Source organism: Eptesicus fuscus, chromosome 12 (assembly GCF_027574615.1).
Source record: "Eptesicus fuscus isolate TK198812 chromosome 12, DD_ASM_mEF_20220401, whole genome shotgun sequence".
Classification (NCBI taxonomy): domain Eukaryota; kingdom Metazoa; phylum Chordata; class Mammalia; order Chiroptera; family Vespertilionidae; genus Eptesicus; species Eptesicus fuscus.
This window is the reverse complement of record NC_072484.1, coordinates 63,716,414-63,729,880: the sequence shown is the minus strand read 5'-3', so window position 1 is coordinate 63,729,880 and position 13,467 is coordinate 63,716,414. Positions and strand designations below refer to the sequence as shown.

Here is a 13,467-nt window from a genome sequence, read left to right as displayed (position 1 = left end):
TATACCCAGAAGTGGGATTGCTGGGTCATAAGGCAGTTCCATTTTTACATTTCTAAGGAAACTCTACACTGTTTTCCACAGTGGCTGCACCAATTTGCATCTCCACTGACAATGCACAAGGGTTCCCTCTTCTCCAGATCCTCACCAATGCCTGTTGTTTGTTGATTTATTGAAGACAGTCTAACAGGTGTGAGGTAATACCTTGTTGTGGTTTTAATTTGCATTTCTGTGATGACGAATGATGTTTAGCATCTTTTCATATGTCTATTGGCCGTATGTATGTCCTCTTTGGAGAAATGTCTATTCAAGTCCTCTGTTCATTTTTTAATTAGATTGGGGGTTTTTGGTATTGAGTTGTATAAGTTTTTTATAAATTTTGGATGTTAACCCCTTACTGAATGTATCATTAGCAAATATTTCTCCCATTCAATAGGTTGTTTTTTGAAATTTTGTTAATGGTTTTCTTTGCTGTGTAAAATCTTTTTAGTTTGATGTAGTCCCATTTGTTTATTTTTTCTTTTGTCTCCCTTGCCCAAGGACACATATCAGAAAAGATATTGCTAAGAAAATGTCAGAGAATTTACTGCCTATGTCTTATTCTAGTTTTTTATGTTTTTGTTTTTTGTTAATCCTCACCTGAGGATTTTTTTTTTCCATTTTTAGAGAGAGTGGAAGGGAGGGAGGGAGAAAGAGAGAGAGAGAGAGAAACATCCATGTAAGAGATACACATGGACTGGCTGCCTTCTGCATGCACTCATACTGGGGCGGGGATCAGCCTGCAAACCAGATACGTGCCCTTGGCCAGGAATTAAGCCTGCAACCTTTCAGTGTGCTGGCCGATGCTCTAACCACTGAGCACACCATCCAGGGCTATTCTAGGAGTTTTATGGTTGCAGGTCTTACATTTAAGTCTTTAATCCATTTTGAGTTTATTGAATATGGTGTAAAAAAATGGTCATTTCATTTACTGCATCTACCTGTTCAGTTATCTCAACAGCATTTATTGAAGATACTGTCTTTACTCCACTATATGTTCTTGCCTTCTTTGTCATATATTAATTGATGATATAGGCATGGATTTATTTCTAGGCTCTCTATTTTGTTCCATTGATCTATGTGTCTGTTTTTACAGCAATATCATGCTGTTTTGATGAATACAGCTTTGTAGTATACTTTATTAACAGCTAGCATGATACCTCCAAATTTGTAATTTTTTCTCAAGATTGCTGTGGCTATTTGGAGTCTTCTTTGGGTCCATATAAATTTTTGGATTATTTGTCCTAGTTCTGTGAAAAATGGCATGGGTATTTTGACAGGGACTACATTAAATCTATAGATTGCTTTAGGTAGTATGGACATTTTAATGATGTTAATTCTTCCTATAAATGAGCACAGTATGTGCCTCCATCTATTTGTATCTTCAATTTCTTTCTTCACTGTCTATACCTTTTCAAGTACAGGCCTTTTACCTCCTTGGTTGAATTTATTTCTAGGCATTTCATTATTTTGATACAATTATAAATGGAACTGATTTTATTTATTTGGGTCTTCTTTTTTTTCTTGTTGAATGTGGTTAAAGGTTTATCAATCTTGTTTATATCTTTTCAAAGAACAAGTTCTTGGTTTCATTGATTTTTTTTTTTTTTAGACTCTATTTTGTTCATTTCCATGATGATCTTTATTATTGTTTTCCTTCTACTCACTTTGGGCTTTGTTTGTTCTTCTTTTTTTAGTTCCTTTGGGTATATAAAGTTAGATTATTTTGATATTTTTTTGACAGGACTGTATTGCTACGAATTTCCCTCTTAGGAATGCTTTCCTTGTGTCCCATAGATTCTGGTTTGCTGTGTTTACTTTTCATTTGTTTCAAGATATCTTTTTATTTCTTCTTTGATCTCACTGGTAGCCCATTCATTGTTTAGTAGCATGTTATTTGACCTTCATGTGTTTGTGAGTTTTCAGTTTTTTCTTGTGAGTTCTAGTTTCATACTATTGTGTTGGAAAAGAGTTCTCGATATGATTTCAATCTTCTTAAATTTACTGAGACTTGTGCCCTAACATGTGGTATATCCATATGCACTTGAAAAGATGTATATTCTACTGCTTTGAGTAAAATGCTCTAAAAATATCAATTAATTCCATCTGTTCCAATGTGTCATTTAAGGCTGCTGTTTCCTTATTCATTTTCTGTCTGGAAGATCTATCCATTGCTGTCAATGGAGTGTTGAAGTCCCCTCTATAACTGTACTAGAGGCCCAGTGCACGAAATTCATGCACTGGTAGGGTCCCTAGCAGCTGCCGGCCGCAGGTCGGGTACTCTCTCCCTTCCCCCAGCTGCCTGCCTGCTGCCGCAGCCTGGGGCCTCCCTCCCTTCCCCCAGTGGGCCGCCCCCTGGTCGAACTCCTGGACAAACTCTTGCATACTACACTTTTATTACATAGGATCTCTCCATTTATGGCCATCAATATTTGCTTTATATATTTAGGTGTTCCTATGTTGGTTGCATAACTGCTTACAAGGTTTAATCCTCTTACTGGATTGATCCCTTTTTCATTAGGTAATGTCCTTCTTTGTCTCTTCTTGTAGCATTTGTTTTAAAGTTTATTTTGTCTGATATAAGTATTGCTACCGCAGCTTTTTTTTTTTTTCATTTCCATTTGCATGAAATATCTCTTTTCATCCATTTATTTTCTTTGTCTTTTTATCTGAAGTGATCTCTTGGAGACAGCATATATATGGGTCTTGTTTTCTTATCCATTCAACTACCCTTGCAACACTTAATCCATTTACATGTATTGATAGATACATAGTTATCATTTGATAGATACATATTATCATTTTATTATTCATATTTATGAATACACAATTTTGAAAGATTATTAATTCTAACTTTTGTGCTGCTTGGTTACCTATCTTCAACCACTGAGGTACCAGTTGCAAGGTTGGCCACCTTCAGATTTGCTAAAGCAAATAAATGTGTGAGCATGACATTTTATACTATGTGGGTTTAATTTGGCTTACATTAATGCAGTGGTTTGGACATAAATCCTGAAATTACACTCTTTTCCTCTGACCTCCTAATCCCTTTAGTAACCTCAACTATGGAGACTCTGACTATAATACCAACACCAAGAGTCAGATTTCTATGATGTCCTTCTCTCTGAAACCATCGAATGTTATGACCCAGTTCAGTGCCAATTCTTGACTCTCCCTAACTCTAAACACTCTTAATTTAACTGGATATTTTACAGGCTGAGTTCTGATCTCTTCCGCTCTTCACCCCCACTGGGAACATGGCTTAACTTACACAGCAAAGACTTAGGTTGGATGAAAAGATAGAATTAATATTTTCAACAAAAGACTTGTGCTACTGACTTTGGAAACCTCATCCCCTGAAAATCTTTTAACAGAATCAAGAGGGAGGATGAGAGGGTCATCCGTTCACCCCCGACCTTCAAGCAAGACCCTACGAAAATCACTCTGGGCGGTGAGGCTGCCTTATTTTTAAGGTGTGATTTTTTTTGTTTTGTAGAGAAGCAGATTCCACAATCTTCCTTAATAACTGACTCTAGTTCCTGACAGTCTTCATGACTCAGGATTCATTTCCTTACGCTTAACCTAAACCTTCAAAGCTGCCCCTATGCTCACTTCGCCCTGTGCTCTCATTGGTTCTGACGCAGAGCAGCTGGCGCCTGTCCCCTCTGCATGATCACTCTTCCCGCTCCTCCAGACGCAGCCAAATATCCTCCAGGCCAAGAAGGGGAGGCCGGAGGGATGGCAGGAGAATCTAAAAGAGCCTGCAGTTTGATACAGAATTAAAAGAGGGACCTTAAAGGGCATGGGTAGGGAGGAAAAATCAACAGGGAAAAATTCCACCAAGAGGCCAGCAGGTGAAGGCAAAGGCAATGTGACTGGGTTAGGAGATGAATGGAGACCTTTGAGTTTGCTTACATTTTTTAAAAGAACAGTGCTAGGTGAGGCATATAATCCCTCTGAGTGTCAGCTACCATCTCAGTACAAAATGAATAACTTAATTGCCTAAAGAAAGTGGGCTAGATCCCAATGACCTTAGACGTCCTTTCTTGTTCTAGAATTTTTAATTTTATTAACCCACACCTGACCTATCTTGACTACTCTAAAGATTATTGACCCAATTCTGAGAAACCGCTAAGGGAAGATTTCAGAATCCTTGATGTACGTCTTTCCTATGTACTAAACCACATTAGCAGTCACAATCGCCTTTCAAGAAGACCATTTCACACATACTTCAGCCAAGGAGAAAAACAGACCCTTGTATTTCCTGTAAAAGATAAATAAATGGACTCACTGCAAGTGACAGCACCAAACTATTTCTTATGTTCATGAATAGAAAACATTTTGTTGACAAAAGGCAGGCTTAGAGAAATAAGATGAGATACATCTACAGTTTCACTTGTCAGTAAAATGTTAAGCTCTGAGATTTTGTCAACTAAAGAACAAAAGTGATTTGTGTTCAATTCCTTCCTCAATTCCAGATTCCCCTCCCCCAGCTACATTCACATTTTTGACCCTGGAATGGAAACTGTTCCCTAATTTACAAAATGAGGCCATTAGACCAAATGATTTCTGATTTCACTCCTGTGATGAAACTCTATATTTATAGATGGAGGTTGGAATTTTAATACTCTTTCCTCAGAATTCCACTACACAAGCCCTTCTCAATAGTCCCATACATTTACATTAAGAGGTCATTTTCTCAATGATTTACTCGCTGTGAAAACTTGGTGAACTTGGAAATCTCTCCTCAATGCCAAATAAGACCTTAAGAACTATTGTAACTGCCGTGCTGGGAGGCTGGGGTCGCTAGGGTTGAGTTATAAAGGGTTGAGTCGTTCTTAAACTGAATATAGTCCATTAGGTTCACTCTCACTATTGTATCAGCAGGAAAAAAAAGTGTTTCTTGAAAGACATGTACAGAGAGAAGACACCAAATTATAAATTACCATTTTACAAGATTTGTGTAACAATCATTCCATCATTCATTGATAAGCCTATATCCTAGGAGGCAGTGGGGGTCACCCAATCTTCTTAAAAGTTACATATTTTCTTACAGGTTAAATAAGTTCCCACTATAAACATCATTTATTTAATGCATATTATCTGTAATATAGGCACACTGTGAACATGAATTATAGGAAAAGTATATTTTGCCCAGGCTGGTGTGGCTCAGTGGTTGAGTGTCAACCCAGGAACCAAGAGTTCATGGTTCCATTCATAGTCAGGCAAATGCCCAGATTGTGGGCTCAATCCCCAGTGGGGGACATGCAGGAGGTGGCTGATGGATGATATTTCTCTCTCAATGTTTCTATCTCTCTATCCCTTTCCCTTCCTCTCTCTCTAAAAATCAATAAAAATATATTTTAAAAAAGAAAAGTATATTTTACCTGTTTTATAAAACTCGGACACAGACTTGAGAGAAGTCCTCGAGGCAGATTCTGTTTCAGTGGCCATAGGACACTGTGATGTCATTAAGGAAAAGCTTTCACAGACTTCAGTAACTAAGCTCCTCCCCTGAGGCCAGCTGGAAATGATCCTACTAAGCCCTCTCTCTCTATTTTTTTTTTAACTAAAGGCCCTTGAAGCGGAAGTTAGTTGAAGTTTTTATTTCCTCTCCCAGTGAATATATGCTTTTGTCAGACAAGCCAAAAGCCACCAGAGTTGGAGTACAGTGAGTGTCAATATTTAATCTGTCCCTTCCGTTTCCATTTTAAACCACAATGCATCATCTCGGCCTGATTAATAACAGCCAACCCACTTCGTCCCTCCAACCGACGCCAGCTCTTTGTATTGCCAGGTCATGTTTGCAGTCAGCTGTCCTCCCAACAGGGGAAGATGCCGCCCGGAACCACTGCTGACGGGCTCCCTCCACAGTCCAGCATGGCAGCTGCTCTTGCAGGGCCAGCACGCCTGCCTCCACGCTGCAGGGCCCCACCTCAGCCTTCTTAGGAAGCAGGACCTCTCACGCTGCCCTGCACACAGAGGAGAGGAAGCAGGGGCCCAACAGGGAAGCCCGATCTCACCAGCATTCCTCTTCCTGAGGACACGGTGGGCTGTGACTGTGGCGTGAGCCCTGCCTCCCTTCGCCTGTTCCAGGTGCTCCTTGTCTCTGAAATAGCAGGGCCCGTAGTGCCTGGTATCAAGCAACAGTGTTCCGTTCGGAGCCCTGCGCTGGGATTTCCTGGCTCAGCACACAGAAAACCACCGAATCTTGGCCTCCCCGCGTTTCTTCCTTAAAGAAGAAAAGCTCTTATGTTACGGGCCAGGCAGAGGGTTCTACGAGTTAATGAAAGGATGCTATTCAAATACTGGAAAATATTTCCAAATCATTCAAAGCAATTCCCAACTAAGAGTACCCTTCTCCTCAGAACATTAGGGACACCAAAGCCAGAAGCAGTATGGGGCGCACAGTGTAAAAAGAGGAAAATGATTTGTTTTACATAAATTATTTTTCAGTGATTAATACTTTCAAGATCTAAATTTCTCTCTGAATTTTTTTCCTAGTCCAAAAAGCTGACTCTGTGGTGTAACAAACATGCAAAAAGAAATTTCATGACATTTTAAACAGAACTACAGCTGTCGTGCAAAACAAGTAAACGAAAAGATTCAAACAACGGGAAAGGAAGGCTAGCGCGTCAGGACTGGCCTTCAGACGAAGGGCGCGCGCGTTCCTAGCATCGGCAGGCTTATAGAAATGGTTTTAAAATTGTTTGAAACGATGAAATTTACTGGCTGTGGGCAGCCTGATTAATAACAAGGTAGGGGCTATGTTTTAGGATCTCCCTCTATTTACCACACCCTTTTGCGAAGAGGGAAGACATTTGCTTGGGGAGAGATGTCCCCTCCTCAGAGACTGCGGGAGTAGGGGAGCCACAGGGATGGAAGAAAGTGGGAGGTGGGGCTGTGGCCCGACCGGGTGCTCCCATGGGTGTCCAGATGGCAGGTACTTTGGCCATGGCCAGAGATCTCAGTCTTCTGGGGAGCAGCGAGACCCCTGCAGGGCATCTTTAATCTTAGGGTCCTGGACATGCTTCCAGCTCAGGGATAAGTCAGGTGGGCTCTGCGCAGAGAGGCTCATGAGAGGGTCAAGCCACCCCACCTCAAGCTTTTCCTGGAATAGACTCCTTCCTTGAGGCTGTCCCAGTCTGTGAGACACACACACACACACACACCCCGCCCCCCGTAAGGTCAGACAGTGCCCCTTAGTCACTTTGTCTTTTTCAGGGAAGTCGCATGTCCTGTGGGCCAGAGGAGGAGGTGTTTGTTAAGGAGCCGCTTCCTCCTGACAGACCATGAGGGAACGAGTAGAAGCAAGCTGGAACGGGGACACAGAGGGAAGGGATACCCACTTTTGTTACACTAAGTCAAACAGACCGCCACACTTTTTTCACCTTTACAGTAAGGCACAGGGAAATGCTGAGCAGCAAAAGGATGTCACCTCGGGCTCAGGCAAATCGGAGCTAGAGGAAAGCGTCTCAGAAAGGCGAGATTCTGTCAAGAGTCCAGGCACCTGGGGAGAAATCCCGAGTTTCTCCTTCCAGAACGCCTTGCCGGGTCGCTAAGAACTGGACAGCAGGCCGCTTACATTCAGCTCTGTTATCTCTGAGTCCTCGTGGTGTCACCCTACGGCCTCCAGCCCTTCCTGGTCATTCCAGGAACACCAACACGACCTGTTTCTGGCCAGACGTGGCCTATGTGGTGTACATCTTGGAGAACAGAATGACAGATGCATTTTCAACTCCTCCCTAGGTGCTTGTATATCTTTATTAGCTCTGCTGTGGACCAACAGTGAATGGGGGGCAAAAACTTCATGACAGCAACATAAATTATCTCTATGGTATTAATTATGCCCATAAAACACAGGAGTACAGTGCTAGAGACAAATAAGGACGCTTAATAGCCATCCGTAAATTGATGGCAACAACTCTACTTCTCCCTCGGTGATTCATGCAAAGCCTCTTTGAGGAGCTCTGCAAATTCAGTGATCGACACCAGCATGCAATGCTTTGGAATGACAAGGCACAGACCCGCGCACTGTCACTGAGGGGGAAAGCACTGTGTGAGAAAGAGGAGATCTGTTTTCTTGGCCACTGGTTCTATATCTTCTTCCTTACCTGTAAAAAGGGTATAAAATTCACTTTGGGGCCATCTGACACTCAGTTCCTGCTGTTGTTTTTGAAGGGAGGCAAGGAGAATTAAGATATTTAAATATATATCAATACCCCTTGTCTAATTGCTCAGGAAGAGTGGTGATTTTTGCCAAGCAAAAGAATTCCTTATAATCACAATGCTAACAGGAATCTGTATTTGGGGGAAGTTGAAAGAATGGTGTTCATAAAAGAAAATGGCATGGCACAGTACAGCTGCCTGGACTCACTCACTATAGAGCCTCCCCTTGTCTATGGCACAGGAAGTGGGGGCTGGGGGACTGGTGGCCATGGGGGTGGTGAGGGGCACTAGTTCTCCCCCTGATGTGCCCCACTCTGGCTCTCTCTGCAGGCCCCCAGCCCTCACCCCAGTCCAGCTCCCCGCTGTCTCTCCTGGAGACAGTGTCCACTGCTCTGAACATGCTCACCTCCACCACTTGTCCACCTGCAGCCTCAGAGACCTCTCACCTCCTGCCCAGACCCAGGGCCAGCAGTCCTTCCCATCCCCCACCCACACCCACACCCACACTCCCTCCCTTGTGCCTGTTTTGCCTGCTCTCTCCCCTTCTCCTCTCTGTAGGCCTTCCTTCTATTATTGGCGTAATTAGCTAGTTTATTAATATTAACAGAAAAAGAATAAAGGGAAGGCCAGACATTATAAGCGTGGTCATCTGGGCAGCTTCACCAGGAAGCTAGAGCTTCATGCTCCCCAGGGAACCATGGGTCCATTCCCTGCAGATCACTGGGGGAAGGGATCGAACAAAGGGGGAGATGGGCACATGTGCAGTGAAGTGGGGTACATGGGGAAGGTGACTGCCTGGGGAGCAATGGATTGGCTAGGGGGTGGACCCCATCAGAAGCGCACAAAATCTTGAAAGGTTAATTAGGTAGTTTGAAGACGCTCCTGATTAAAACCCCCAGACAAAGAGTTCCCTCTCTCTGTGCTCTTGCTTGCTCTTGCCTGTGCACTTGCCTGTTCTCTCTCCACAGCCATGTGGCCTTAAGCAATGGACCCCTCATGCAATGGACAGCGGCTGGGAACACAAGCTAAGCTAACCAGATACTGAACTGGACTCTAATATGGAGCAGAAATTCTGGGCAGTGGCCTTCATTCTGGCCCTGCTGAAGACAAGACTGGACTTCTTCCATGGCGAGACTTACAGATAGGACCTTGGAAGGGGACCCCCTTATTTCTACATCATCAACAAAGCTTTGCACAAAACCCCATCAGGAAATTCTTTTCCCTGTGGCACCCCAAGATCTCCACTTCCACATGCCACTCTCTCACCCACATGCTCTACTCACCTTTCACATCCCAGCTTAAACATCACTTCCTCAGGAAGGCCTTTCCTGGCCCTCCACGTTGAAGATCCTTATTCAGAAGCCTCCGTAATTACTTATCTAACTGCTCACCTCATCCAATGAACCCCAAGCTGTGGAGGACAAATGGGACTTTGCTTATCCTGAGACCTGCAGCAAACCAATGCCCAGCATAGGACCTGGCTTAGGGCAGGCAATTAACAAATATTTGTTGAATGAACAAACAGATGAATGATGGTGTCCGGGAACAGAACAGGGTGTCTGGAAGAGGTCTGAGTGGTGGGGGCGGGAACTGTGGGGACAGGAACTGTGACTAGGGGAGCCACGCCTAGGATAGCATGCTCAACCTTGTCACATCATGTCTCCTAAGCCTTCATCTGCAGAAATCTTGCCTCCTCAGGTTTGAGCCTGAATCACCCATCTACCCAGAAAGCAATCATGGAATTAGGGGCCTCGAGGGAAGAGAGAGTTGAGGTGCAGCAGCGGGAAATGTCTCCTCATGACTCACTGCTCCCAGTCTCCCCCTGCGACGCTTCCTCAGCCATGCCTCTTCCTCGCAGGCATGTTCCCTCTCAACAGAGGCAGCGAATCCATCCATCTTAGGATAACTGTGGAAGGTGTCAGGAGCACAGCTGTGCAGTTGTCAGTCAGGCTGACGCCATCTTCAGCCCACACTGGCGTGTCTGTCTGTGGCCCGACCACGCATGCATTCACCGCTTCCAGGTCAGAGCGCCTGGGAAGAATGATCTGGCTTTGCCGGAACCCTCAATTTTTACTTAGGGGATCCCTATAGGTTCTTTCTTTGAGGCTGACACTGCCCACGCCTCTCATGGCCCAAATCTAACTTTAAAAGTAGTCTACATTATGAAGCTCTGTTCAGGATGTTTTTTATTAAGAAGGGGGAGGGGGAATGAAAAATACTGAACTTTTATGTAATAGTGTCTTTCAAATATTTTTAGTAATTTTATCTAATTTGCTATGTTACTGTATGATTCCCTCCTTTGCCAAAGTAATCCAATAATTCCCTAATGAGAATAAGAAAGGCTAATTTGATTTTCCAAACTGTAATTATGCAATCACATGTCAGACTCGTTAAAAATAGTAATCAATAACCATAGCAAGAATACCGGACATGGCATCCTAGCCTGAGGTGCAGACACCCTGTGTGACGTGACACTCTGTGTGCCTGTGTCACAGTCGGCTGACCCAGAAGATACTACTGCTTATGTGTTTTAACTTAGCATGAGTTATTTTAAAGGCAAAGCAGCAACATAGTATTATCATGAGAGATTACGTTCCTTAAAATGAATAAGCTAAAAAAGCGTCTAACTATTGCTCAGTGGAACAAACCTTTGTTGTAGTCTTCTTTTGTTGTTGTTTAAAAACTGCTTTTGTTTTTTAAATGCTGAAAATTATTTTATGGTGAACTCCACTCCTTAAGAAAGGAATTCAACTTTGTACCTATTGAGTTTACTCACATCCCTGCGAGTACATATGCTCTGCTGTATCTATCCCCTCCGTTCTCTTATTAATGTTTAAAAATATTAGGCCAGCCAACAATCTGCAGAGGAACATACCTAGTGCCAGACAAACACCCCCAGCTGTCAGGCAGGCGATGTCCCCGAGTGACGTGGGAGTGGGCTGAGAGGAAGAGAAGGACAGGGCACCCCTCAGGAGATCTACCACAGACTCTTGGCCTCTGTAAAGGAGACAGTAAGGACCCGGGGGAACCATGTACTACTCAGCCACCACCATGGCCCTCTGACAGTGCAGGCCCAACTGCTACTACATCTCCCCATTGTTTAGAGAGAAATTTGACCGGCTTAGCATCAAGTTTCCTCATCTTTTAACACTGGCAGTTTAGTTTATTCATAATTTTTAAAACACTGACAGACAACAAAACCAACATACACCAAACCAAATACATGTCTGGACCCGATGTGGCCATGACTGCCAATTTGCTGCCTCGCACATACAAAGCAGCCCCCATCCCTAAGGAACTTACAGTCCATGGAACTTACAGTCCATCAAGGCTCTCACTTGCCTCTGCATCAAGTGTAAATGCTATTACAGGTTTAGAGATCTTTCATTGTCTGGTCCCCCAGATTAATCCAATTTATGTTCCCTATTCCCCTACCAAGCTCTCCATTCTCATGAAACCAATCTCCCGCACCCCCATGAACATACCATTTTCATTTCCATCTCTGTTCCTTTGCCTAAGTTATTTTGTTCCCCTATAATAAACGGCCTCTCTTTGCCCTTCATGAGGTACAATCACATCCTACCTCTCCATACCATTTTCTTTGAGTCCTCTGGGGAGTGCATCTTTTGTTATCAGTACCACAGTTCAGCATGGAGTCATGCACTGCTTGTTACTGTGAGTTGTTCCATATTATTCGTTTTTTCCTGAAGAGGCTGTGAGTTCTGGGGGGAAAGGGGAAGGTCTTGTTGGCTATTCACAAGATCTCGTGTGCTTTAAGCAGGGTAACAGGAGTCCACATACCATCTATATATATAAACAGGGAATATGCTAATTAGCCAGGCATCACGACCGCTCAGGAGGAGGCTGCATCACGACCCATCAGGAGAAGCTGAGCACACAGATGGGTGGGAAGGGGCTGCGTGCTGCCCCAGCCCCAGCGGCCACGAGGAGGCTGGGGCTTGGGGCAGGCCAGAGCGGAGACACAACACACAGGAGTACGCCCCACCCCAGCGGACACAACGTGGTGGCCGGTGCTACACGGGTCAGGCGCCTCCTCGCGCGATTTCAATCACACGCTGGGCTTCTAGTAATATATAAAGGCATCTGGAACAGCAGCCACAAAACACACTACATTAATTAATATAAAGCATAACAGCCACCGCTAACTTGGCATTCCTCATATTGGGAGCGAGAAGAGCTGCCTAGCCTGAAAGAAAAAGGTCTAGTTAAGAAAAAGTGCAAAGCACAGAACTGAAAACAGCAAACCTATGTGACATCCTTGAATTTGCCAGTCTGTTCGATTTCCGCTGGACTCAAGTCAGCACTCCATGTGTCTAAACCTTCCTTGTGGGCTTTCTAAAAACCGGGAGGAGTGAGATTAAAAACGGCGGCAGAGTAAGTGGATGCTGCACAGACATGCTCCCAGGAACAAACTGGAATTACAACTAAAATACAGAAAAACGTCCTGAATAATCAACGGAAGACTCGCTGGAGAGAACCCTGATACCCAAGGACCAAAAGTGGAGACTACATAGAGACTAGTAGGAGGGGCGGAGGGGAGAAAGGGCTGGCTGGGCGCCCACAGATAGCAAATGAAGTTCCGGAGAGATATCTCAGCTGTAGGGGGTTGCCACTGAGAACTCTGGCATCTAATCTCCAAGCTGGGCCCCAGAGAGCACCAGAACTGAGAAGGGTACCCACATAACACCTGGCTGTGAAAAGCAGTAGGGTTGCTGTCTGCCAGGGAGCAATGGCTGGAAATTCAGGAACCCTCTTAAAGGGCCAACACACAAAATTCCCTGTGGCTCCACCTTGTGTTCTGGCAGAGGGAGAGCAGAGTTGACTGAAGCTGTGTGAGAGAAGCCTGGATTGGGGACTCAGGGGTTAGGGCTCAAAAGACAGACACCCCCAGTTTGCTCTCCTGAGACATTCCCTGTGTTGGATGACATCTTTCCCACAGGGATGTTTGCCTTGCCTAGGGGGAAGACAGCTGACCCACCCTATTGTAAAACACCCTGAGGCCACTTAAGAGACTAAAAATAGCAATTAGCCTCTAGGCAGAAGCAACTGCCCCACCCTGTTGGGAGAAAAAAACTCTCACCACACCTGAGGACAATTGCTTGGGGGTGGGGGTGGGGGGGCAATTCAAGTTGGAATCCTATCAATCTATAGGCAGAGGTGGTCTCTAGAGGCTTTGAGTCTTTGCCTGATCTAATTAGTCAGAAACAACGTTTGACACTGTCCTGCACTAGAGATTGAGAG

The 13,467-nt window shown here is 44.3% G+C and overlaps 1 protein-coding gene across 1 annotated transcript in view; it reads right to left on the bottom strand.

Annotated features, from left to right (window-relative positions):
- The window catches only part of LDLRAD4 (low density lipoprotein receptor class A domain containing 4), a 329,032-nt gene that overhangs the window by 124,061 nt on the left and 191,504 nt on the right, over positions 1-13,467 (bottom strand). The window lies entirely within an intron of this gene.